Raw genomic sequence first — 25165 nt, 5'->3', positions numbered from 1 at the left:
TTCCCCCAAGATCTTTTGAATATATTTATCCAAATCCTTGCTGAACAGTCACTCCCCATGAAATGTTAAGCCCGCTAGTAGTTTCTTGCACGGCAGTTCTGCTGTCCAACTCTTCCGGCACAAAACTCTACGCATTTGTACTGACAACAGAGCCATGCGAGAGATCTAGTGAACTGAATCCGTAAGGGCATCAACAGCAAAACATAAGGCACACAATAAGTCTACCAGATTCTCAGTAGAATCCTCCCCCTGACCTGGAGGTCTTTTAACTAACTGCTTAACACGGTCTTTCAGACTCTGAAATATGCCAAAAGCAGCTACTTCCAGCTGTGTGGCCGACCCTGCCAGAGAAAAAGAGGGTTTAAGCAGCTACTCTAGCTTTTTATCTGCAAAATCTTTAAATACTTGGACATTGTCCACATGAGAAGTTAAATACTTATTCAGGGAAGAAACAGCTGCAACAACTACCGACATGCCCCATTTTTTAATAAACTTATCCTCCATGGGGTATAGGAGGGAAAAACTTTTAGGTGGGACAAAAACCCTGTCTGGATAATCCCAGTCAGCATACATAACCTGTTCCAGGAGAGGGTGTAATGGAAAGGCCTGAGCCCTTCGCAGCAGTCCTAATGAACCGAAAGAAGAGAAAGCGACCTCAGAGGTTTCCACCGAGGGTAGCTTGAAACCTGAATGGACCATATCAGTAAGGCCCCAAACTAATTTCCTTTGTGATTGGGAAGCAAAGACAGCCTGCTGCTCTTCAGGTTCAGACGCCTCAGAAGCAGAATCTACTGCCTGACCATCCTCTAATTCTTGCTCAAGAACCGGTGGATCAGGAAATGGGGACCTTTCCTGCTTCTTACCCCCCTGGGTCACAGAAGCAATCATCCCAGCAATCCTCTAAACCCGCTAAGGCTGATGCAAGATCGTTCTTGGTCACGTACGTCGAGGCGGACGCACCAGTTGTAGACACAATGCTGGACTCAGATTGACCTAACGCCTCTGGACATTCAGGAGAATATGTCACAGCGGAACTCCGACTAGGTTCCTCAAGTCCTGGCGGCGGTGCACTTGTGCCATTTTCTGCTGTGCCTCCCTCACTCCACTTTCTTGAAGACATTACTCCACAAGTGACCTAAACCCCTGTATCAACAGAAAAAAAAACACAGAACCCAGGATACAGCGAAGCAAGTAGTGTAATATAAACACACTCAATGCAGCTTGTTGACAAGAGTAGCATAGAAGTAGCCTCCTGCCCGACTGGCCAGCCCACCTCCAGGAAAGTACTCATGTGCCCTCCACTATAACCTGCTCTGTCTCCCATCCAACTCACAGGATTCAGCAGCAGCAGCCTCATCCCACGTGTGCCCAGGAAGCCCCCTACATAAATAACCTGGCTTCCTCTTCCGGGAGAAACTGCGTGTGCACGCGCGCCCCTGGCTGGGAATAGGTAGGAACACATGAGACAACTGAGCTCTCCCTCTAGAGGCATCGAAAGGAACAACAGGCAGGTAGAAAACCAAGCACCCCCCCTAGTAGTTAACTCTCACCATTCGGCTCATACACATTTTTCTTTTATTTTGCAACTTACGGTTTCCACCGCAGGACCCTGATATCAGACAGGGTCCAACCTTCCCCTTCATTGTGGACTTTGTCACAAAGCTCCTAAGGAATTGGTACCCCCCTGCAATGGGTCCACTGCCTTGGACCTGTATAGCACCCTTCCAGAAAGCGCCTTGGTCAGAATTCTTACTGCACAGGGTTCCATTACGCAGGGCCCAGTGCCAAATGGCTGCATTACATGCAAAACCCTGAGGATTTTTCTTCTTATCCAGTGAAGCTCGGGTACCATCGATTTTGACTGGCAGGTTTTCAAATGGCTCTGATTGAAGTCTATGATTCTCAGCAGAAACGTTCCAGACCTCCAAGTATGCTCCAGGAGCACATGCAGCACATCAGTGACATTCACCTTACAGACAATGGCAAAAAAAAAAACTGAAGTACTTCCTGTGTAGGAGGAGTAATATAGGGTGGACTTTCTGATTGATTGGTCGGCCAGTGTCCATTTACCTAATAGGAGACATAAAACCCACATAGTCATGATTATAGCCTGCTCTGTGTTCCGTGATGTACAATAAAGAAATAGATCATAGTATTTTTAAAAAAAATGTTTTTTCGCAATTCACCAAAAAAACTTTACTAAAATACTGCATGCGATATTTCTTTAGGTGGTGGGGTATTTTAGTAATAACATTTGTGGCATATTAACTCCAGCATGAGCTAGAGTCCCTTATGACAAGGGAATAGCTGGTTGTTAAGGAGGTGGCACCTGCCGTGTACTTAACAACTAGGAATGATATGACTCACTCAGCAGAATGTAAACAAAGGAAAAGACGGCATTAAAAAAAACAAAAAAAACAGCGTGGGTCCCCTCCCAATCCAGCATGGCACAGTGGATAATGTCAAAAAAGGGCGGGGTCACCATTACAGAAGTACGCCACCCCTTAGTTTATTTCGCAGAGGGTTGGAAGCTGAGCTGTCAGTCGGTGGGAGCCAAGCATCCAGTGTGGATCTTTTTTTTTTGTGTGTTGCTGGTCAGGGGCTGGCATTTATCGTGATTGATGCTGGATTTACTTCAAACTTTACTTTGTTTTTTTTATTTTTTTTAATAAAAACGGACTCGATTTTTATTCACTTTGCCCGTTTTTATGTTGAATGAGTGGAAGGGTGGGATCTGGGGTCTTCCAGATTCCAATAAGTCACCCCCTGCACCCCCACAACCACTGGGTTGTAGGGAAAAATCTCTTCTCCTCATCAACATGGGGGCAAGATAATTTGGTGGGGGGGTCCTAAGATGGCCTGGTATTGTTGGGGGGGCACTCGCTTGTCTCCCCTCTTTCTTGGCCTGCCGGGGTGCATGTTCAGGTAAGGGTCTGGAATAGATTTTAGGGGGGCTTCACATCAATGTTTTTTTATTTTTTTTTATTTTGGTGTGAGGTTCCCCCCAAAATTCATACCAGACCTGTCAGCCCTGGGAGGGACTGGAGGAGGTGGGCTATGCTGTTTTTTTTTTTTTTTTAATTTCAATAGCAACCAACTAATAACTGACTAGCTAACTGCAGACTAGCTAACTGCACCTGCTTACAACTAGCATCTGTAAATACCCATCAAGCTTCGTCCCCAGTGTATATGACCTCTTCAGTGGCGGGGAGGCAGCGCTGCTGTACTGAGGTCAGGATGTACGTATGGACACTCCAATCTCATTGAGCCTCCAGACTTGGCACTTGCCCAGGTTCATGTACCTGTGTACAACAGGTACATGAATGAATCGCTCAGATCGACATTTGCTGTGTGGAGGCGCACTGGAATTCTGTGAATTCCATGGACTGTCTTAAAAAAATAATTAACCTACCACCGATTGCACATACCTGCAGCATGCTCCAAGATCCTTTTGTCATGGCAAATCCCGAGCTTTAGATTCTGCCTTACAAAGTTTCAGCATCTCTCTCTCTCTCATGTTCCAATATATGTGAGCTCATATGACAAGGGCTTGCATTTTGAAAAAGCCAGACCCGAAGCAAAAAAATCATCAGTGCACGGTCCCAGCCGCTAGAGCGCTTCAGCCCATCATCATCACCCAGAGCTCAGCGCCACAATGGGAGCCCTTGTGGGGACCCTCTAGGGCAGCTGGCACAGCACACTCCCGCTGTGTCCAGTGGGTGCCCTTGAAGGAATCCTCGGTGTAGGATTTAAATGCTATCATCTGAAAACTTTCTGTGTTTGGGGTGTGGGTGGGGTAAGCGTTATAGATATAGGGGAGTAGTCTGATATTGACTGGTTTCCTATTTTTGCTTCTTTGACATCCGCCAGGTCTCTTTGAGTTATGAAAATTAAATCAATACAGGAATATTTGTCGTGAACACTAGAATAATATGTATAATTTCTGTCTCCTGGATGTAGTGTTCTCCATACGTCAACTAGTGTAAGTGAGCGTAACAGCTCCTTGAATCTCTTAAGTATGCTGTATTTAAAACTGGAGTGTCTTTGTTTGGCAAAAAAAAAACTGGAGTGTCCATTTGAAGTGTCCATCAGAGGGTTCAGAGGCACATTGAAATCACCTCCAAGGATGATACATCACGAGGTGAACCATTTCAGTTCATCAATAATATGATTACAAAAGGTAATTTGTGCAGAATTTGGGAAGTATAAGTTAGCTAGTGTAATAGATCGGCCCGCTAAGGTACCCTTAATAAAAAGGTATTTCCCTTCTGGGTCAATCAGTTGTTGAAGTTTAAACGGTGCTTCTTTACTTATCAAGATGGACACTCCTTTGGACTTGGAGGCATGGGTGGTAGCGTGAAAGGCTTTGGTAAAGAAAGTGTTTGTTAGTTTAGGGACATGTTGTGTGGGTCTCCTTTAGAAAAACTATTTGTGTTTTTTTTTTTTTTTTTTAAGGCCACGTAGTAATGATGTTCTCTTTTCAGGAATGTTTAAGCCTCTGCAGTTGAATGAGATCACTGTAGGACCTCTCCCAAGGGCAGAAAATGGCATTTTTGAGATGTGCTATATGTAAAGATGTGGAAGCTGGCTCTGTACTCACAGTAAGGAACGTGAAGTATGCTTGGTTTGCCTGATATCTGGAGTTTCTGGAGTTCCGTTCTGAAATTTCATTCTTGGGGTCTCGTTTCAATGCGGTCCCGAAGTTGAAATAGAGATAAAGCAGCGAAGGAAGAGGAAGAAGAGGAGAAAAGAATGGGTGGAAACAAGAATGAGAAATTGGCTAAGAATAAGAAGACAAAAGTAAACAAGGTTTATATATCACAGTATTGAGATATATTCAGTAAATAGACTCAATTCAGGTATACTTATGTTAGAAAAAATAGTATCAGAACCTATCGATGGCTAGCATCGGAAGCTAAAGGCAAATAGTCAAACAGTAACTAAACAGTTATAAGTAATTTGAAGTAACTACTATCTGTGGGGAACCTGGGAGGAACTGTGAGAATAGACCACAGAATAGAAACACGTAAACTTGTACAATCAAAAATGAGCAAAGGTCCAAACCCGTGACCCCTCACTTGGTTAGCTGAATTAAAATCTATGTTAAGATAGATCTCCCCCTTTGCGGCACAGGGGGTGGCAGGATGGATAGTTAGAAATTACAAAACCAGGACATTGTCTGTTGTTTTGTTATTTTCTGTGAATGGGGATATAAAAAAGAAAAGAAAAGATGGGGTAATCTAAAATGTTCGCAGTATGACAAGGATGTACTCGTCCTGTTGATTATAAAGATTCAGTTCTGGTGGGGTTACAGGGACCTGTGGGTAAGGTCAGTCATGCATGGTGGTGGTGTGGTGGGACATTGTGAGGCAAATCTGGAGATGCGTCTTCGGGCCTAAGGAACAAAGTCAGTGGCATAAAGAAGTTTGTCCCTAAGGATCATATGGGAAGGGATTCTCAACCTGATCTTGTCTCTAGCCATTAATAGTAGGCGAGTCTATGGTCTTAAAATCTTGGCCTCACAATGGGAGGAATGATATAGATCTGGTAAGAACTATGTAAATGCAAGTGTTATGACTTTAGTAGATCAAAAGATGTCCTTTGGTCCCGGGGTCCTAGGAGATTTGGAGTGGAATGATAGGCGTCCTAGAGTGCCAGTTGGATGTTTGTGCATCTTGGATTTTCTGTTGGTGGGCTTAGATGGTGAGGCAAATGGAGATGGTGTGGGACTATCAGGTGATTCCAAGTTTCGAAATTCCAGGTACCATTTACACACCTCAACTTGCGGTATCTGTAAGGCTTCACAGAAGAGTGTTAAATCCGCTGGAGTGCAGAGAAGATGGGGTTTGCCATTGTGAGTGACACTTAAGGCGAATGGGAATTTCCACCTATAAGTGTGGCCTTTAGTTTTTATGACTTCCAGCAGGGGTCGTAGTGCTCTTCTATTTCTTAGGGTAATAGGAGATAAATCCTGATAAAGAAAGATGGGATCATCATTAAATAAAATGTGATCAATCATCCTGGCTTTAAACAAAATGTCCTTTTTCATAATAAAGTTTTGCTAGGCATCAGATAATATCTCTTGGAGGAGAGTTATCAGGGCCCTTGGGTCGCAGAGCTCTATGAGCCCTCACAAATTTGATGGAAGCATCTTCTGGTCTTTCTAATAGATTGTTGAAAATTTTTTGTAAAGTTTGTTTGATCTGGTCTGGTGGCACAGATTCTGGGACTCCCCTCACTCTAATATTATTGCATCTTCCATGGTTATCCAGGTCTTCAATTTGCCTGTTCATTTTAATCAAGTGTACGATATGTAAGTCAGTAGTTTGCTCTAGACGCTGTATGTTTTTGTCTCTGTGATGTCCCGCTCTCTCTGCCATAGCTAGTTTCTCCATTAGGACCATTAGGTCTGCTTTAAGATCTGTGATAGCCGTGGAGAAAGTCTTTTTGATATCTGCACCGCGGCCTGGGCCTTGAATAAGGAGGATATGTTTTTGCTCGATGAGATTACCGGAGGACGGTGTTGATGGGTCTGTGAGTTGTGCCTGAGTACTCTGCCCATTTCTGTGCCAGAGGGAGATCGTAAGCCTCTGAATAGTCGCTGGGTTCAAAAAGCTCCTCTAGTGTGCATCCATCTGCCCTGCCATCCAAGCCACACCCCCCTCTTTGTGGTCTGTTAGGAGTGGGTGGGGGCCTGTTGACTCCGGGGGTTCTTCTGTGTTAGCACTGGTGAATTTTATGCCCCACACAGCAGAACTTGGGTCTGCTGCTTCAGGTGCTTCTTCAGGCCTGTAGGAGTTGCTGGCGGATTTAAACATTTTAGTGCAGCGTTTCAAATTACCGGATTCGATTCCCCGGTGTCCGCTTAAGTGCCATCGACTTCAGCTGGGGCCGCCGCTGGTGTGGGGTCAGGGTCCAGGTCTATTACAGTAGTGTCTTCAGGTAGCCAGGAGGTGGTAGCGTTGTGGGCTCAGCTTACTTTCACAACGAGTTGGAAGGAGGCAGAGAAATTAACGGAAAGGGATAAGAATGCCGACGCCATTCGCTTAGTGGATTCAGCTAAGTGTGAAATCTACGTTTGCTTTGAGGGTCCCTTGGGGTCTCATCTGAAGCAAGACGTACCGGAAAAAATTTGGAAAGGTGAGAAAGTAGAGATTTTTACGCTATTGCCTTTGGGGAAGTTCAACTTGGATAGACTTAATCTGAAGGAATCCAAGAAGGAAGACGAAAAAAAGCATCAGTACATGCTAATTCCTCATACATTCAGTAATTGGCTGCAGGTTTTCACCATTCTGGCTAGCGTTATAGGCGAAAAACAATCAGAGAATTGTTCATTGTTATTCTGTTATTTAGATGCAATAAGTGAGGCACATAGGGTGTATGGCAGTGTGGTGTGTCTACGCTATGATGAAAGGTTTCGGCAATGCAATGCCATTCACCCGTCGCTTCACTGGGACAACAAAGACATCAGCTTATGGATGAAGCTAATGATGCCCGCACTGGCCTCTTAGTTTTTCCAGGGGGGCTGGCAGTTCAAATGCCCCGGGCAGTCGGCCACGAAGCAGAAAAAGTTATTGTTGGTAATTTAATGAGGGAGTGTGTAGGTTCAAACATGAATGCTCTGGCTGTGGGGGTGCCCATCCCCTCTCTCGATGCTTTAAAGTGGTTGTTAACCCACTCTGCTAAGTTTCTATAACCCTCTTTTTCTCCTAATGCTAGGTGCTCTTTTTTTTTTTTTTTTTTTAAATGCCATTTCTACCTGTTTTCAGAGCGCCGATCGGCTGTCACATGACCAGCTGCCATGTGGGGAGGAGGACAGAGGGAGACAGAGGAGGATAGGAGAGCTGTGGCTGATGGAGGCATGTACACTGACTACGGTGTCAGGGTTTAGCAGCCATTATACATTGTGGTCAGTTTACAGGGGGAGGGCAGAAACTGGCCGGATCAGCCAGGTATTTCAGGTGATGCAGGGGGCCAAATTACACACCACAAGCACTGTGCTGTATAACATGCTTTAAGGGAACAGGATCTGATTTTTATTTTTTGGGGTAACAAACGCTTTAATCAGGTTAGGGGACGTCCTGGCAATACTACAAGTAAGAGGGATGACGCTGGTGAAGGTGGAATGGATGCGGCCTTTTCTAAGTAAGTACCCAGATCGGGCAGCTGCCCAGTTGTTGAAAGTTCTTTTGTAGATAACTTGCATTCATCTTGCATGCTCTGTTACATTCGGAGGTAGACCCGAACAAACTTGTAAAAGATGTGGCTTTGGAACGCATGGCTGGTCCCTTCCTTTAACACATCGTCTGTCATTTCCGGAAGGCGGTTCGATAAATGATGCCATTGATACAGAAGCTGCGTGGTGTTCTATACCTCATTTAATGCGGCAATCTTTTGGGTTCAGCAATAAGGGCAAGGTAAACTCATGGCAAAAACAGACATACAGTCAGCCTTTCAGTTGCCTGTGGTGCTTCCTGATAGTTTTCATCTATTGGGTTGCAGGTGGATGGGAGCCTTTTACTGTATGTTGACCGTGTCATTGGCTTGGATCCATCTCCTGCACGTTTTTTGAGACATTTAGCTTGTTTGTTGAGTGGGTGGTCCGTGATGTCTCAGGGGTTAATTCTGTTATCCACTATTTGGATGACTTCTTGTGTGTGGCCCCTCTATCGTACAATCTGTGTGGTATCCTGTTAGCTACTATCCAACATGTTGGGATTTAGCGTTTAGGGATTCCCTTGTAAGAGAGAAAGAGAGAAGTAAGAGAGAAGGCCCGACGTCGTCCATTCATTTTTTAGGTATTGTCATTGATTCACTTACCATAGAATGTCATTTCTGGGTGAAAAACTGCTCGCCCACAAGGCGGAGATTCGCACAGTGATTGGAAAACGTAAGATTCAATTGCGTCCGTTGCAGTCTCTGTTGGGCAAACTCAACTTTGCTTGTCGGATTCTGCCGTTTTTTTTGGAGGATTTGCGGATGATTTGCGGATTTGGCACTTTTTTTGGAAACCTTTTAATGACCGTTCGCTTTGGCTCCAAGGGCCTTTCAACAACTTTGACTTGGAGCGGTACACTGATGCTACAGGCTCCACTGACTATAGAGCCTTCTTGGGCAGCAGGTGGAGTGTGAAACAGTGGCCAGAGGCATGGGGAGAGGCCAGTTTCCTTGAGTGGGTCTATGTGGGCTGCTTATTTGAAGGTATGGCAGAAATGTAGGACTCTGCTGTAGCAATCCGACATTAATCTGGTCAGTATGGAGGTGCGGAATGTATTATTGTATTTTATTTGTTTAAACTTTGAAAAGGTCTCGGCCATGAATAAGAAATTGTCTGGTTTAGCCTTCTTATTTAAACTAGTGAGTATCTTGGATTTTACAAAGAACTTCATGGTGAAACAGGCTTTGCGGGGTTATAGGAAGGGAGCCCGCAAGCCAGACAGTCACTAACCGGTTACTTTCCGTATGTTGCAGGAGTTGCTGGTTCAGGTGAGTACTGTGTGCTTTTCCCAGTATGAGGTGCTTTTGTTCAAAACGGCATTTGTATTGGGACACTACAGATCAGTGAATTGTTGACTCCTTCAAAATCAGTGCAAAGGGGCCTTTTAGTAGGTGAAGTACAATACTCCAGTTCATCAGTGATAATGTTCATCAGACATTCCAAGACTGATCAGATTGGGAAAGGTGCATATTTGAGACTGTACCGTGTTTTGGGCTCTCCTATTTGTCTGGTTTCTGCAGTCAAAGAGTTCTTACAGTCCCGACCCAGGCAGGTGGACTCTTTTCTCATATACCTGCATAGCTCAGCCTTGTCCGCTTTTCAGATTTTGTTGAGTTTCAGGTGGTGCTTATCTGCTGTCAGTTATGCTGCCAAATGTTATCAGGGTGGCTACCGATGCTGCCAGTTGGGATTTGGAGGAATCAGTTTTAAAACGCATTGGCACGTGGGAGTCAGACATGTTCAGAATCTATGTTCGCCCCCATTTGATTCAGGACAGGCTTAATGGTGATGTTTGATGGTTCTTTGTGGTTTTATGTGTGTGGGGAACCTGTTATTTTTCTATGAGCTTCTTTCTCTTTTTTTTCTTTCAGATTCCACTGCATGCCTCCTGTGGGTTTTAGGCCAATCTTTTGTTTTTTGGGAGCTAAGCGGGCTGATGTGCGGCCTAATGGCCATCAGTGGGGCATTCCTTCTCCAGAGGCTTTGGTAAGGTGGATAGGTGTTCAGGGTTTACTATGGTTTTGGGTGGTCCTGAAGGTGCATCATTTGGCCCGCCTTGATAGGGTACCTGATGTCTTGGTGGTTCCTGCTGGTGGCAACTACCTGGGAGTGAGGTCCATGTGACATCTTATTCGAGACATCAAATTTGATTTTCTTAGGTTGCACACAGATTTTTCTGGCATGGTGTTAGTTTGGTCAGAAATTGTCAGCCGCACCTCATGCCATTTTGCTAGTTCCGTTGACAAACTAAACACAGCACGCATCAAAGGTAATAAGGAGATTAAAAATATCGATATCAAGTCCTTCTTAAAAGTGATCAAATTCCAAACAAAGTGCTCCAGTGCGGATAAAACTATAAAGAGTGCTCCAGGTGATGGTGACCCCTCCTTTGAAAACGCCCATATAGACGGGCGAAACTCGTTGACGTAATTTCCGGCACGGCTTGGATGCCTCGTCACTTCTGGCTACACTTCCTGGTTGGATAGTGGAATGCACGCTACATGCGCCGTCCACCACCATTGTTATTCACTGCAAACTTTTCTTATTAGTTTGTGAGTATGTTTCCATTATGTTTTTTCGGCAATAAACCGTTTTAATTACATACTTCACTATATGCGGTCCTGTTTTTAACTTGGTGTCTGTGGAGGAGGATCGGACCTACTTCATCTGAGGACATACAAAGTTATCTAGTGGCATTCCATGGAAGGAGGCTTGGTGCAATATATCCATTGAAATTTCAAGCTATAATATTCTGCCATTGCGGTGAGTGGGGAACTGAGAGGGGGTCACCATCACCCGGAGCACTCTTTATAGTTTTATCCGCACTGGAGCACTTTGTTTGGAATTTGATCACTTTTAGGAAGGACTTGATATCAATATTTTTATATGCTATTTATGAATGTTTTCACAATATTTTATTTTTTGTATGCTTTTATGCTAGCGCTGTCTTAATTTTGATTATACATTTTACCTAGGTTTTTTACTTAGATTCACAGCAGCTGCATTACACTTTTATATATATATATATATATATATATATATATATATATATATATATATATATATATATATATATATATATTTATATTTATATTTTATATATACATATATTTATATTTTGTCACTGGCACATATTTATCTTCACTTTTTATTACACTACTAGCGCGGGATTTAATTTATAGTTTACAATAAGTAGATTAGGCATTTTGTGATGCAGAATGGTGGTTTGGTGGTCAGGCTTCAAGAGTTAGAGGTGGATAGCAGTGGAGCAGTGGCGGCTGGTGCTCAAAATTTTTGGGGGGACGCAAACAGAAAAATGTAATAGGCATTGCTTTGCGGCAAAAAACGCTGTAAAAAATTGTGTGACTTTGAGGTCACAAAAGTTTGAAAGGGGCCTTCAGTAATCAAGGTATAGTGTGCCCCTTTCAATGCAGAGTGACCAGCATGCCCCCTTTCAATGCAGAGTGACCAGCGTGCCCCCTTTCAATACAGAGTGACCAGCTGTTGGGTCACCTGTGGCCAGGTGACAACTGCACCCTGTTGGAGGCAGGGGTGCAGCGCAAGGTAGTGAACCCAATAGCAGACTGCTGCGGATGGACCGGAACGTGAGCCCAAGATTCCCCAGGGCGTGGAGTCTAAGAACCAGCAGGAGTTCACCAGAGCCTCTAGTGGTGAGGAAGGACTTGGCTGCAGCTGGGCCCAGGTCGCTGCCCCTGGGGTCCCCCGGGTCACGCTCCGTAGGAAGAGTTAATATAGACTTCCTGTGATGACCTGGGGTGGGGCAGGAACAGGAAGGAGAGGTGATAAAAAGGAACCAGAAGTGAAGTCTGACCTCTAATACAGACATGAAGGAACAGGTAAGCTGCCAAACTCTATTGCAAGTCCATGACACCAGCGTGACGTGCCCCCTTTCAATGCAGAGTGACCAGCGTGCGGTGCCCCCTTTCAATGCAGAGTGACCAGCGTGCCATGCCCCATTCAATGCAGAGTGACCAGCATGCCCCCTTTCAATGCAGAGTGACCAGCGTGCCTTGCCCCCTTTCAATGCAGAGTGACCAGCGTGCCGTGCCCCCTTTCAATGCAGAGTGACCAGCGTGCCTCCTTTCAATGCAGAGTGACCAGCGCGCCGAGCCCCCTTTCAATGCAGAGTGACCAGCATGCCTTGCCCCCTTTCAATGCAGAGTGACCAGCGTGCCGTGCCCCTTTTCAATGCAGAGTGACCAGCGTGCCGTGCCCCCTTTCAATGCAGAGTGACCAGCGTGCCCCCTTTCAATGCAGAGTGACCAATGTGCCCCCTTTCAATGCAGAGTGACCAGCGTGCCTCCTTTCAATGCAGAGTGACCAGCGTACCGTGCCCCCTTTCAATGCAGAGTGACCAGCGTGCTGTGCCCCCTTTCAATGCAGAGTGATCAGCGTGCCTTGCCCCCTTTCAATGCAGAGTGACCAGCGTGCCTCCTTTCAATGCAGAGTGACCAGCGCGCCGTGCCCCCTTTTAATGCAGAGTGACCAGCGTGCCGTGCCCCCTTTCAATGCAGAGTGACCAGCGTGCCTTGCCCCCTTTCAATGCAGAGTGACCAGCGTGCCGTGCCCCCTTTCAATGCAGAGTGACCAGCGTGCCCCTTTCAATGCAGAGTGACCAGCGTGCCCCCTTTCAATGCAGAGTGACCAGCGTGCCTCCTTTCAATGCAGAGTGACCAGCGTGCCGTGCCCCTTTCAATGCAGAGTGACCAGCGTGCCGTGCCCCCTTTCAATGCAGAGTGACCAGCGTGCCCCTTTCAATGCAGAGTGACCAGCGTGCCCCCTTTCAATGCAGAGTGACCAGCGTGCCTCCTTTCAATGCAGAGTGACCAGCGTGCCGTGCCCCCTTTCAATGCAGAGTGACCAGCGTGCCCCCTTTCAATGCAGAGTGACCAGCGTGCCCCCTTTCAATGCATAGTGACCAGCGTGCCCCCTTTCAATGCAGAGTGACCAGCGTGCCTCCTTTCAATGCAGAGTGACGAGCGCTGTTCCCCCTTTTAATGCAGAGTGACCAGCATGCCGTGCCCCCTTTCAATGCAGAGTGACCAGCGTGCCTTGCCATCTTTCAATGCAGAGTGACCAGCGTGTCGTGCCCCCTTTCAATGCAGAGTGACCAACGTGCCCCCTTTCAATGCAGAGTGACCAGCGTGCCTCCTTTCAATGCAGAGTGACCAGCGTGCCGTGCCCCCTTTGAATGCAGAGTGACCAGTGTACTGTGCCCCCTTTCAATGAAGAGTGACCAGCGTGCCGTGCCCCCTTTCAATGCAGAGTGTCCAGGGTGCCCCTTTCAATGCAGAGTGACCAGCGTGCCCCCTTTCAATGCAGAGTGACCAGCGTGCCCCCTTTCAAGGCACAGTGACCAGTATTCCGTGCCCCCTTTCAATGCATAGTGACCAGCGTGTCCCCTTTCAATGCAGAGTGACCAGCGTGCCCTGCCCCCTTTCAATGCATAGTGACCAGGGTGCCCCTTTCAATGCAGTGTGACCAGGGTGCCCCCTTTCAATGCAGAGTGACCAGCGTGCCCCCTTTCAATGCAGAGTGACCAGCGTGCCCCCTTTCAAGGCACAGTGACCAGTATTCCGTGCCCCCTTTCAATGCATAGTGACCAGCGTGTCCCCTTTCAATGCAGAGTGACCAGCGTGCCCTGCCCCCTTTCAATGCATAGTGACCAGGGTGCCCCTTTCAATGCAGTGTGACCAGGGTGCCCCCTTTCAATGCAGAGTGACCAGCGTGCCCCCTTTCAATGCAGAGTGACCAGCGTGCCCCCTTTCAATGCAGAGTGACCAGCGTGCCCCCTTTCAATGCAAAGTGACCAGCGTGCCCCCTTTCAATGCAGAGTGACCAGCGTGCCGCGCCCCCTTCAATGCAGAGTTACCAGCGTGCCGTGCCCCCTTCAATGTAGAGAGATCAATGGTCTCTGACCCACTTCCTGATTGGCCAGGAGGAGGATCCATGTGACAATAGCAAATTTTCACGAGGGGGTGGGGGTTTTTGATCCTTAAAGTGGTATAAATTTGTGCCTCCGTCCCTATATCTAAAAAAGCAAGGGGGTTTTTTGGTGTCTCACGCCAAGGTAATGGGACTTTATGGGCAAGTAGCGTTGATACAAAAAGGAATTAAATGATAAATATAATTAAATAAAAAGTTGAATTTATTTACAATCTTTGTAAAAAACAAAAGAATTAGTATGGCATCTCAAGATGTGAGCATTGGTGTTGGGTAAAGGCCCAATGTGATAAGGGTAGAAAGAGAGGATTCTAGGTGAATCCGTGACAATTGTGATAACTTGTGACAGTCAATATGGATTCTTGTCTCTGTACGTCCCAATAGTTCAGGAACCTTTTAACAGAGTTTCATCCATAATTCTCTGACGCGTTTCGGCTATGTCAGCCTTTTTCAAAGGTTTCTGTCACCCAGCTAGAAAGTATAAATAGTGATATTAAATACTTCCTTTAAAAATATGCATAATTATAAATGTATCAAAGTGCTAAATAGTACATACTTGTTTTTAATCCTGTTTCTGCAAACCAAAGAATTCAAAGGAGTTCTTTCTGCATCCTCCAAGTCTGCAGCAAGGAGTCGTGAGGTACCGCAGTCTGGAAGGATATATTTTTATTGCTTAGTGGGAATATATAGTACATTGGGATGACTTATTGCCATTATAACACTCACCTCCAAATTAAGAGGTGTTCATGAGTCTCTAATTAAAGTTCCAATTGTGTCTTGAAAAGATCCTGGAATAATATATGTATATATATATTTATAAATAGGGTCATCTCCCAAATCAGTGATTGTAATTATATATATATATAAGTATCCAAACACTTACAATTGCAGGGTTTGGGTGGAGATAAGAGGAATGTGTCTCTCCGCTGCTTCAATTAAGGGATGAGCTGTTAACCCGGTCTGAAAAGTACCATTGTTGGTGTTCATGAAGTAATTCAGAACAGTAGTAGTTTGTGAGTAAAAATCTTTTATTTCGTGACTTCAAGCAATGGAAGATAAGCACTTACATTTTGGGGAGGTTTGAAAGTGAAAGAGAAGGTCCTTCACAGCGTACAGCTTCACGTCCGTCCTGTTCCCTCTGCGAGAGGGAAGTGAGGAGGGACGCCGGCTCCCCGGCCTTATAAAGCCTGCTTCATTGGCAAACCATCCTGTATTTTCTCCAAAATCTGCACCTGGCACGGTTAACCCCTGCCACCTCCGGGGACAGGGGTCTTACTGAGACGGGGAAAGGGGACTTACAAGATCTCCCCCTGCACCTGCCGATCATGGCAGATTGCCTTCCTGATCTCATCATTCCGTGTCGGCGGCCAACCTGTTAGGACCGACTCGTACTGCGCGCGCATCACCCAGGCGCATGCGCAGTACGAGGCCCCCGAGTCACTGACGGAAAAAGCCGATCAAGCGCGGCGCCTTCGGCGCATGCGCGAACGGCTTTATAAGGCCGGGGAGCCGGCGTCCCTCCTCACTTCCCTCTCGCAGAGGGAACAGGACGGACGTGAAGCTGTACGCTGTGAAGGACCTTCTCTTTCACTTTCAAACCTCCCCAAAATGTAAGTGCTTATCTTCCATTGCTTGAAGTCACGAAATAAAAGATTTTTACTCACAAACTACTACTGTTCTGAATTACTTCATGAACACCAACAAGGGTACTTTTCAGACCGGGTTAACAGCTCATCCCTTAATTGAAGCAGCGGAGAGACACATTCCTCTTATCTCCACCCAAACCCTGCAATTGTAAGTGTTTGGATACTTATATATATATAATTACAATCACTGATTTGGGAGATGACCCTATTTATAAATATATATATACATATATTATTCCAGGATCTTTTCAAGACACAATTGGAACTTTAATTAGAGACTCATGAACACCTCTTAATTTGGAGGTGAGTGTTATAATGGCAATAAGTCATCCCAATGTACTATATATACATTATTCCCACTAAGCAATAAAAATATATCCTTCCAGACTGCGGTACCTCACGACTCCTTGCTGCAGACTTGGAGGATGCAGAAAGAACTCCTTTGAATTCTTTGGTTTGCAGAAACAGGATTAAAAACAAGTATGTACTATTTAGCACTTTGATACATTTATAATTATGCATATTTTTAAAGGAAGTATTTAATATCACTATTTATACTTTCTAGCTGGGTGACAGAAACCTTTGAAAAAGGCTGACATAGCCGAAACGCGTCAGAGAATTATGGATGAAACTCTGTTAAAAGGTTCCTGAACTATTGGGACGTACAGAGACAAGAATCCATATTGACTGTCACAAGTTATCACAATTGTCACGGATTCACCTAGAATCCTCTCTTTCTACCCTTATCACATTGGGCCTTTACCCAACACCAATGCTCACATCTTGAGATGCCATACTAATTCTTTTGTTTTTTACAAAGATTGTAAATAAATTCAACTTTTTATTTAATTATATTTATCATTTAATTCCTTTTTGTATCAACACTACTTGCCCATAAAGTCCCATTACCTTGGCGTGAGACACCAAAAAACCCCCTTGCTTTTATAGCAAATTTTCATTCGCTATTGTCACACAAATGGGTGAGCTAGGGCGCAGGGCTCTGCACCCCAGATCCACCCTTTTCTGAAGCCTCTGGCTCTAATCAGGTGATTAAAAAAATACCCCATTTAACTCCATGCATCCAGCGCCCTGCATGTAGATTAGGGGGCCGGACGCATGGACGGGGGGGGGGGGGGGGGGGCGGCGCCCCGGTGCCCCCAACGCACCAGCCGCCACTGAGGGTGAGGCATTTAATTGAATGCCATTGGACCTGATTTGTGGTTTCTGGGCTTATAGGATGGGGTACAGAGAGCTCTGCATTTTTGGAGGGGCTCTCAGGTGTAAGGCTTTACACCTGTGAGCGGTGGTGGTTGGAGTCTTTGGAAGCGTTCAGATTTTCAATAGTTCTGGAAAGTAGGAGGGCTTTCAGGGGATTTGCAGGTGTGCAGGTGTGCAGGGTGGGATCTAAAAAGGCAGCAAGCAGTAGGCGCTAACACCTGTGGAAGAAGCTTCCCACCCTCCTGCCCTACGTTGGATCTCTTTTCACGTTGGTTAAAAATGTTTGGCGGTTGGGGTCTTCAGAGGCGTTCAGATTTTCAACAGTTCTTTATAGGCCCTCATCTAAGGCATGGAGTCCTCTGTGGTATCCCATTTTGTCGGGTTAACTGGGATTAAACTCTGTGGTATCCCAGTTTGGCGGGTTAACTGGGAAGTGGTAAAAAGTAAGTATCTGCGAAAAGGTGGTGTCAGATCACTTCTTGGTAGAGGCCGAAATTCTGAGAGGGCTTCCCTTGCAGCTCGGTGCGAATCACCCCTGGAAGTGGGACAGGAGGTGACGCGTCCCAAGGAGCACTGGATGCTTGTGGAGTGCAGGTAAAGGTTCACAAGGATATCCGGAACAACTTGCAGGGCCTCCAGGGAATCAAGCAATGTGCAGGTAAAAGCCAGGCCGAGGGTCATACACAGGTATCAGTCCAAACAGGTCGCCAAGACAAGGGGATTGAGCAGAAGCAAGTCCGTTGAGCAAGCCGGGATCGGTACACTAGAAGTCAGGTAGAGGACAAAAGAGCAAGGATGGTCACACAAGCCGAGGGTCAAACACTGGAGCAGGATCGAAGGGTCAGACGAAGCCGTGGGTCAAAGCCAGGAGAGAGAGCAGACAGGTCAGGAACGAGCCGGGTCAAACTGGAATCCAGGAAGTAACAATGCACAGGAAACAGGAAGAGCTGAAGACAATCCAGCAATCTGATGGGCTGAGCAGAGTCCTTTAATAGGCCAGTGAATTAGTCTATGGCCTGAGTCCATTGCAGCCATGGGAAGTACTGGTAAAGTTGCCAGTTGCAGCACAGCCATTTCACTGATAATGAGTCTATGGCCTGAGTCTGTTGCGGCCATTGGAAGTTCTGGCGGAGTTGCCAGTTGCAGCATGGCCGTTTCTCTGACAGTGCCCCCCCCCCCAAGGGGCAGCCTCCGGATGCCCAACCCGGCCAATCTTTCTGGGAATCTCCTGTGGAATTCCTGTACCAGCCTGGGGGCATGCAGGTTACTAGCGGGTTCCCAGGAATTGTCTTCAGGGGGGTAACCTTTCCATTTAACAAGATACTGTATGAGCTCACCCCTCTTTCGACAATCCAGAATGGTTTCCACTTCATATTCAGGTTCACCCTCCACTGAAACTGGAGGTGGAGGCAATTCTTCCCTCCCTGGGAAGGGGCTAGAAATTGCAGGCTTAAGCAGGGAAACATGGAATACAGGATGGATTTTGTATGAATTAGGTAAAGTTAGTTCGAAAGCCACAGGGTTTATCATCCTTTTGATTCTAAAAGGCCCAATAAACCTTGGTCCCGATTTTTTAGAAGGGCAAGATAGTCGTAGGTTGTTTGAGGAGAGCCACACCTTATCCCCGACCTTATACATAGGATTTTCCTTTTTTTTTTCGGTTATAGAATCTCTTGTACTCCTGTTGGGCTTTGGATATGGAGTCCTGTAGCACCCGGTAGTTATCCCTGATAGCCATTATCCGGTCTTACACTGCAGGAACAGAAGTTTCTGAGAAAGCTCTGGGCAAAAAAGAAGGGTGGAACCCGTAATTCACCCAGAACGGGGTCTGGTTGGTTGCAGAATGCAGGGCGTTATTATACGCGAATTCCACGCACGGAAGTAAAGAGACCCAGTTATCCTGGGAGCAAGTGCAAAAGCAGCGTAGGTATTGTTCAAGGGTCTGTTTGGTCCTTTCCGTTTGACCATTACTCTGCGGGTGGTAGGCTGATGATAGGCATATCTTAATGGACAAGGATTTGCAAAGCTCTTTCCAGAATTTGGAAGTGAACTGGATGCCTCTGTCCGATACTATACTGTCCGGGAGACCGTGTAGCCTGACCACTTCTTTAATAAACATGTTAGCTGTTTCCACAGCAGAAGGTGTGCCAATCATAGGCAAAAAGTGCGCCATCTTCGAGAGACGGTCAACCACCACCAGGACAGTAGTGAAACCTTCTGAAGGTGGTAATTCCACTATAAAATCCATGGATAGTTGCTTCCAGGGCTGTTCTGGGATGGGCAATGGCCTTAACAGGCCCCAGGACTTGGTCTTAGCCCCCTTGTTACGCTGACATGTAATACAAGAACCCACATAGGATTTACAGTCCCGAACTAAATTGGGCCACCAAAAGTTGCGCTGAATGAGTTCACATGTCTTCCTGACCCCGAAGTGCCCGGCAAGCTTGTGATAATGCAAAGTCTTTAGGACCTGTAGTCTGATTTGTGAAGGAACAAAAATCCTTTTTTGGAACCACAAGAATCCCCCGCGTTTTTCCAAGGAAGAGGTCCCCGGCTCGAGACATTGAACTGAAGCTTGCTTAATTGCTGATTGCAGATCTGTTTGAATAAGTAAAAAATTTTGAGCCGAGAGGATGGTGTTAGGTTCGGCTGTGTTTGGGGTATCTGGAAACATTCTGGACAAGGCGTCTGCTTTCCCGTTCTTGGACCCTGGCCTGTAAGTCAGATGAAAGTTAAACCGGGAAAAGAACAAGGCCCATCGAGCTTGACGGGGTCTCAGGCGTCTTGCTGTCCTGAGGTATTCCAGGTTTTTGTGGTCTGTAAATATCAAAATGGGATGAGTAGCCCCTTCAAGCAAGTATCTCCACTCTTCCAAGGCACATTTGATGGCCAAGAGTTCCCGATCCCCTATGTCATAGTTTCTCTCCGGAGGTGTCATCTTCCGGGAAAAGAAAGCCACAGGGTGCAGAAGAGTCTTCGGGCCTTGTCTTTGAGATAAGATTGCTCCAGTGGCTATTTCTGAAGCATCCACTTCAAGCACATAAGGTAGGGTTGGATCAGGATGCTGGAGAATAGGTGCTGAGGTGAACAACGTCTTCAGTTTGTCAAAGGCCGTTTGAGCTTCCTGTGACCAATGGAAACGGACCTGTTGGCGGGTCAATTGGGTAATGGGGGAGATAATCATAGAGAACCCCATCACGAACCTCCGATAGAAGTTAGCAAACCCCACGAAGCGTTGAACTCCTTTCTTATCACAGGGGGCTGGCCAATCGAGAATTGACTGCACTTTCTGTGGATCCATGGAAATGCTGTTTGTTGAGATAATGAGACCCAGGAATTGAATGGAGTCTTTCTCGAATTTGCATTTCTCTGGTTTCACATAAAGTCCGTGTTTCCTTAAAGTAAATAATACCTTCTTAACATGGGTCCGGTGGAGTTCCAGAGTGGAGGAAAAAATGAGTATGTCATCTAGATAGACAATCAGAAAGAGATCCAGGAAGTCCCGAAAAATGTCATTACCTAGATGTTGGAAGGTAGCAGGGGCGTTACACAGCCCGAAAGGCATGACCAGGTATTCAAAATGGCCAAACCTCATTCTGAACGCCGTCTTCCACTCATCTCCTTTCCTAATGCGAACAAGGTTGTAAGCTCCACGGAGATCCAATTTGGTAAAGATCCGAGCTGCCCGGAAACGTTGAAATAGTTCTGGGATAAGAGGTAGAGGATACCGGTTTTTAATAGTAATTTTATTAAGCTCCCGGTAATCTACACAAGGTCTTAGTGTGCCATCCTTTTTTTCGACAAAGAATATCCCGGCCCCTGCTGGTGAGGAGGAGGGGCGGATAAAACCCTTTTCCAAATTTTCATTAATATAAATCCGTAGGGTTTCCAGCTCCTTCTCAGATAACGGGAATATCCTTCCGAAAGGAATCTCGGCTCCGGGCAGAAGTTCTACAGGGCAATCATAAGGCCTGTGAGGAGGCAGAGCCTCTGCCTTTTTTTTATCAAATACGTCCATGAATTCCTCATAAACTGCGGGGACATTTTCCGGGAGATCATGTACTGGTTGGACGGCCAGGCAAGCAGCAGAAGTATCAGATCCGGGTAGGAAACAATGGTTCAGGCAGTAATTAGACGTGAAGGAGATCCTTCTCTTAACCCAGTCAATCTGTGGGTTGTGGGCCTGTAGCCAGGGAAGTCCTAAAATAATGGGAAACATTGGTGAGGAAAGGACGTCGAATCGGAGGAATTCCTGGTGAAGAGAATCTGTCGTGGTGAAGATGGGGCACGTCTCTTCAGTAACAGGCCCGGAACTGGGCAAAGAACCATCAGCCAGAAGAATATGGAGTCGCTGTTCCTTAGCTTGCATGGGGACACACAGTCTTTGAGCTAAAGAACGGTCCAGAAAGCAACTACATGCCCCGGAATCAACGATCGCCAGAAGCCGAATCTTCTTTTCTGCTACCTGTAGGGAGACAGGGAGAATAAGATGAGTAGGGGATGACCCGGCAACTTGACAGTTCAGCAGAGGCCGTGAATAGGACTTACTGGGTCTCACAGGACAATTGCGTAGGAAGTGGCCAGATTCCCCACAATAAAGGCAGAGGTTAGCTTGCCGGCGACGTTGTCTTTCCTCGGGGGTCAAGGCAGAATGGATTAGACCAATCTGCATGGGTTCTCCTTCTGATCCCCCAGAGACAGAAGGCCCAGGATGGGGTGAAGCAGCAAGTGGGACTTTCGGGAGTACCCAGGTAGGTCGGGCCCCTTGAAGGCGCTCTGAGCGTCTCTCCCGCAGGCGCCTGTCCAGTTGGATTGCCAGTGAGATTAGACCTTCCAAAGACGTAGGGGTTTCTACCCGAGCTAACTCGTCCTTAAGGGCTTCAGACAATCCGTGACGGTACTGGTACTTGAGTGCTGCCTCATTCCAGTCTGTATCTGCGGCCCATCTGCGGAAGTCAATGGTATAGTCCTCTACAGGACGTTTATTTTGTTGTAAGGCATGTAGGGCTGATTCAGCCGTAACAGTCCGTTGGGGGTCCTCATATAACTGGGCCATGGCCTGGAAGAAGGAGTCTACAGAGTTCAATGAGGGGCTCTTTTGCTCAAGGAGGTTATGGGCCCAGGTCTGGGGTTCTTCTGACAACAGAGAAATTATGAATCCTACTTTGACAGTCTCTGAAGAGAAGGTTCTGGGCTGAAGGGCTAAATACAAGAGACATGCATTTTTAAAGGATCTGAACCTTCTCCGTTCCCCACGGAAGCGTTCGGGTGTAGGTACCCTGGGTTCAGGTGGGAAAACCATGGCTGCCTGAGCAGGGCTGGCTGGTCCTTGCTGAGTGGAGGTGCCCCCGGAGCTGGCGGGCGGTTGATTGGGGTCAGAAGGAGAGGGTGCACCAGCTAGGTTCAACACTCGACCCTCTAATTGAAAATAACCGTCCTGCAGTCTCTGGACTGCCTGTGTTAAAGAGGAGACTTGCTGACAAAGAGCCTCGAGCTGGGAAGCACCTCTGTCGGCCTCTGACATGGCTGGAAGTGGGACAGGAGGTGACGCGTCCCAAGGAGCACTGGATGCTTCTGGAGTGCAGGTAAAGGTTCACAAGGATATCCGGAACAACTTGCAGGGCCTCCAGGGAATCAAGCAATGTGCAGGTAAAAGCCAGGCCGAGGGTCATACACAGGTATCAGTCCAAACAGGTCGCCAAGACAAGGGGATTGAGCAGAAGCAAGTCCGTTGAGCAAGCCGGGATCGGTACACTAGAAGTCAGGTAGAGGACAAAAGAGCAAGGATGGTCACACAAGCCGAGGGTCAAACACTGGAGCAGGATCGAAGGGTCAGACGAAGCCGTGGGTCAAAGCCAGGAGAGAGAGCAGACAGGTCAGGAACGAGCCAGTGTTCCGTGAAAAAACCATACCCGTGAGAAAACCATACCCTCGTCACTTCCGGTGCTACTACGGAGGGTATGGATTTCTCACGGTCCTTACACTTGCCGCCGTTACATTAAAACAAATCCTCTGCAACATCACTCATCTCCGCTCCTTCCCCTGTCACTTCCCTCATGTCGCCTAATAAATATAAAAGCGGATCACGGAGCCGAGATCGGCGTCATTTTCATCTCATACACCCGCCGCCACTTTTATATTTATTAGGGGAGATCAGGGAAGTCACAGCGATAGAAGAGGAGATGTTTAATGTTGCAGCCGAACTGTTTTAATTATACCGCCGCAAGTATGACATTTCACACAGTGCCGTGAGTTTTTCCTACCCTCTGAGCATGCGCACTTGTGTTCTTCTTTGCTGTTCTGTTACGTCTTCGGGGCTCTGAGCATGCGCACTGCTGCGCTGCTCAGCTGTTTGACACAGGAAGTGACGAGGGTATGGTTTCTTCACGGGGTATGGTTTTTTAACGTTACACCGGGTCAAACTGGAATCCAGGAAGTAACAATGCACAGGAAACAGGAAGAGCTGAAGACAATCCAGCAATCTGATGGGCTGAGCAGAGTCCTTTTATAGGCCAGTGAATTAGTCTGGCCTGAGTCCATTGCAGCCATGGGAAGTACTGGCAAAGTTGCCAGTTGCAGCACAGCCATTTCACTGATAATGAGTCTATGGCCTGAGTCTGTTGCGGCCATTGGAAGTTCTGGCGGAGTTGCCAGTTGCAGCATAGCCGTTTCTCTGACAGGTGGGTGGTCCCCAAGCCTCTTAAGACAGGCAACCTTTATGTTATTTATTATTATTTCTATTATAAGGAATGTTAAAATGTGTGGTTGTATTAATAAATGGTCACTTCGGCGGTGTGTGGTTCTCATTATTTGGTTACATAAGGTGTATTTTGAAATGAATCAATGGTACTTAAAATGGAGAAGATCCCCGATGGCTGTCAAATCGGGTAATCGGGAGGTGCGGGGCGCCAGTCTGTTGAATATGTTACTCCCTAAATATACTGTATGTTACCCTCTTGAATATGGGGTTAAACATATAACATGTTATGAAAGGTGAACTTATCCTTTAAGCTGGTTATACAGTAGATGGTTTGAAACTCGGTTCGGCAGGGACCAGATGAATTTCAATCCATGTGTGGATTTTACTGTTTGACAGAAGGTGGAGGAATCCGTTCATTTTTTTTATTCTGTCACCTAGCTAATTGACCCATCTATAGCCAGCTTTAGGTAAAGTTTGTCCCCTGAAAACCTTAATGCTTTTAACATGGTTACCAACTGCATCCCTTTGGAGGAACTGTTTCTTTTTTGAAACCATATTTCTTTGTCCCTGTTTCCTCCTCTGTCATCCCTTTGTTTGGTCAGCTAATACCAGTGCATTTGTAACTTGTATCAGTGGAGACACACGTGAATGCAAGTGGAATGTATCCCTTTTAGAAAATAAATATTTGTTAAACAATTTTTGCTATGGGAGTTCTTTTCCTTCCTCTTGTTCCCTATATATGAATGTCGAATATACGATTTTATTAACACAGTTAGGAATTTCAGCTACAGATTTTTCATACCAGGAGCAATGCGCAGTTGCTGGTTTATAATTTTATCAGCACTAGGGGGAGGAGCCTACACATGACATGCGTAGGGAGCTCGTGCTAGGAGCTCCAGGTAGCCATCCACCAATGCAGCGGTATCCCTGAGGCCTCCCTTCCACCCCACCCTATCCATCCCCTCCATCTAATCCGGCACAGTCTCCATTTCCTCCCGGCCTGAGAGGGTTCAGTAGCCCACGGCACGGCTAATTGAAGCAGTGGTGGGGCGAAAAAGCCGGTCTGTCGGCAGGCGGGGCAGTCAACGTTCCTGGAGAACTCCAGGTGTCCAGGCGGCCAGGATGCAGCAGTTAATGTGGAGGCACCTGAGGACAGCCGAATGGCGATCAGGACAAGCTGAATGGCAAACTTCGGTGCTCAGGGGCACCCGGGGGAGCCCCGGAAAGAACCGAAGCCTCAGAGGTTAGCGGTAAAAGAGACTGAGGAAGTATACAGGACCGGACCAAATAATTTCTCAGTTCTTCCAATGTATGCCAAATATCTCTTTTGCAGATCCCCTCAGCAAAAGTGGTGAGTTGTTCTCTCTTAATTATTTATTTTTAAAATCGAGTGGTATTGACTCGGCTTAGTCCTGATTG

The 25165-nt window shown here is 46.6% G+C and overlaps 1 protein-coding gene across 1 annotated transcript in view; it reads left to right on the top strand.

Annotated features, from left to right (window-relative positions):
- Positions 1-25165, top strand: part of LOC309546407 (solute carrier family 13 member 2-like) — a 138300-nt gene that overhangs the window by 7833 nt on the left and 105302 nt on the right. The window lies entirely within an intron of this gene.

Source organism: Pelophylax lessonae, assembly GCF_965119305.1.
Source record: "Pelophylax lessonae genome assembly, chromosome: 2".
NCBI lineage: Eukaryota > Metazoa > Chordata > Amphibia > Anura > Ranidae > Pelophylax > Pelophylax lessonae.
This window is presented reverse-complemented; position numbering and strand designations above follow the sequence as displayed.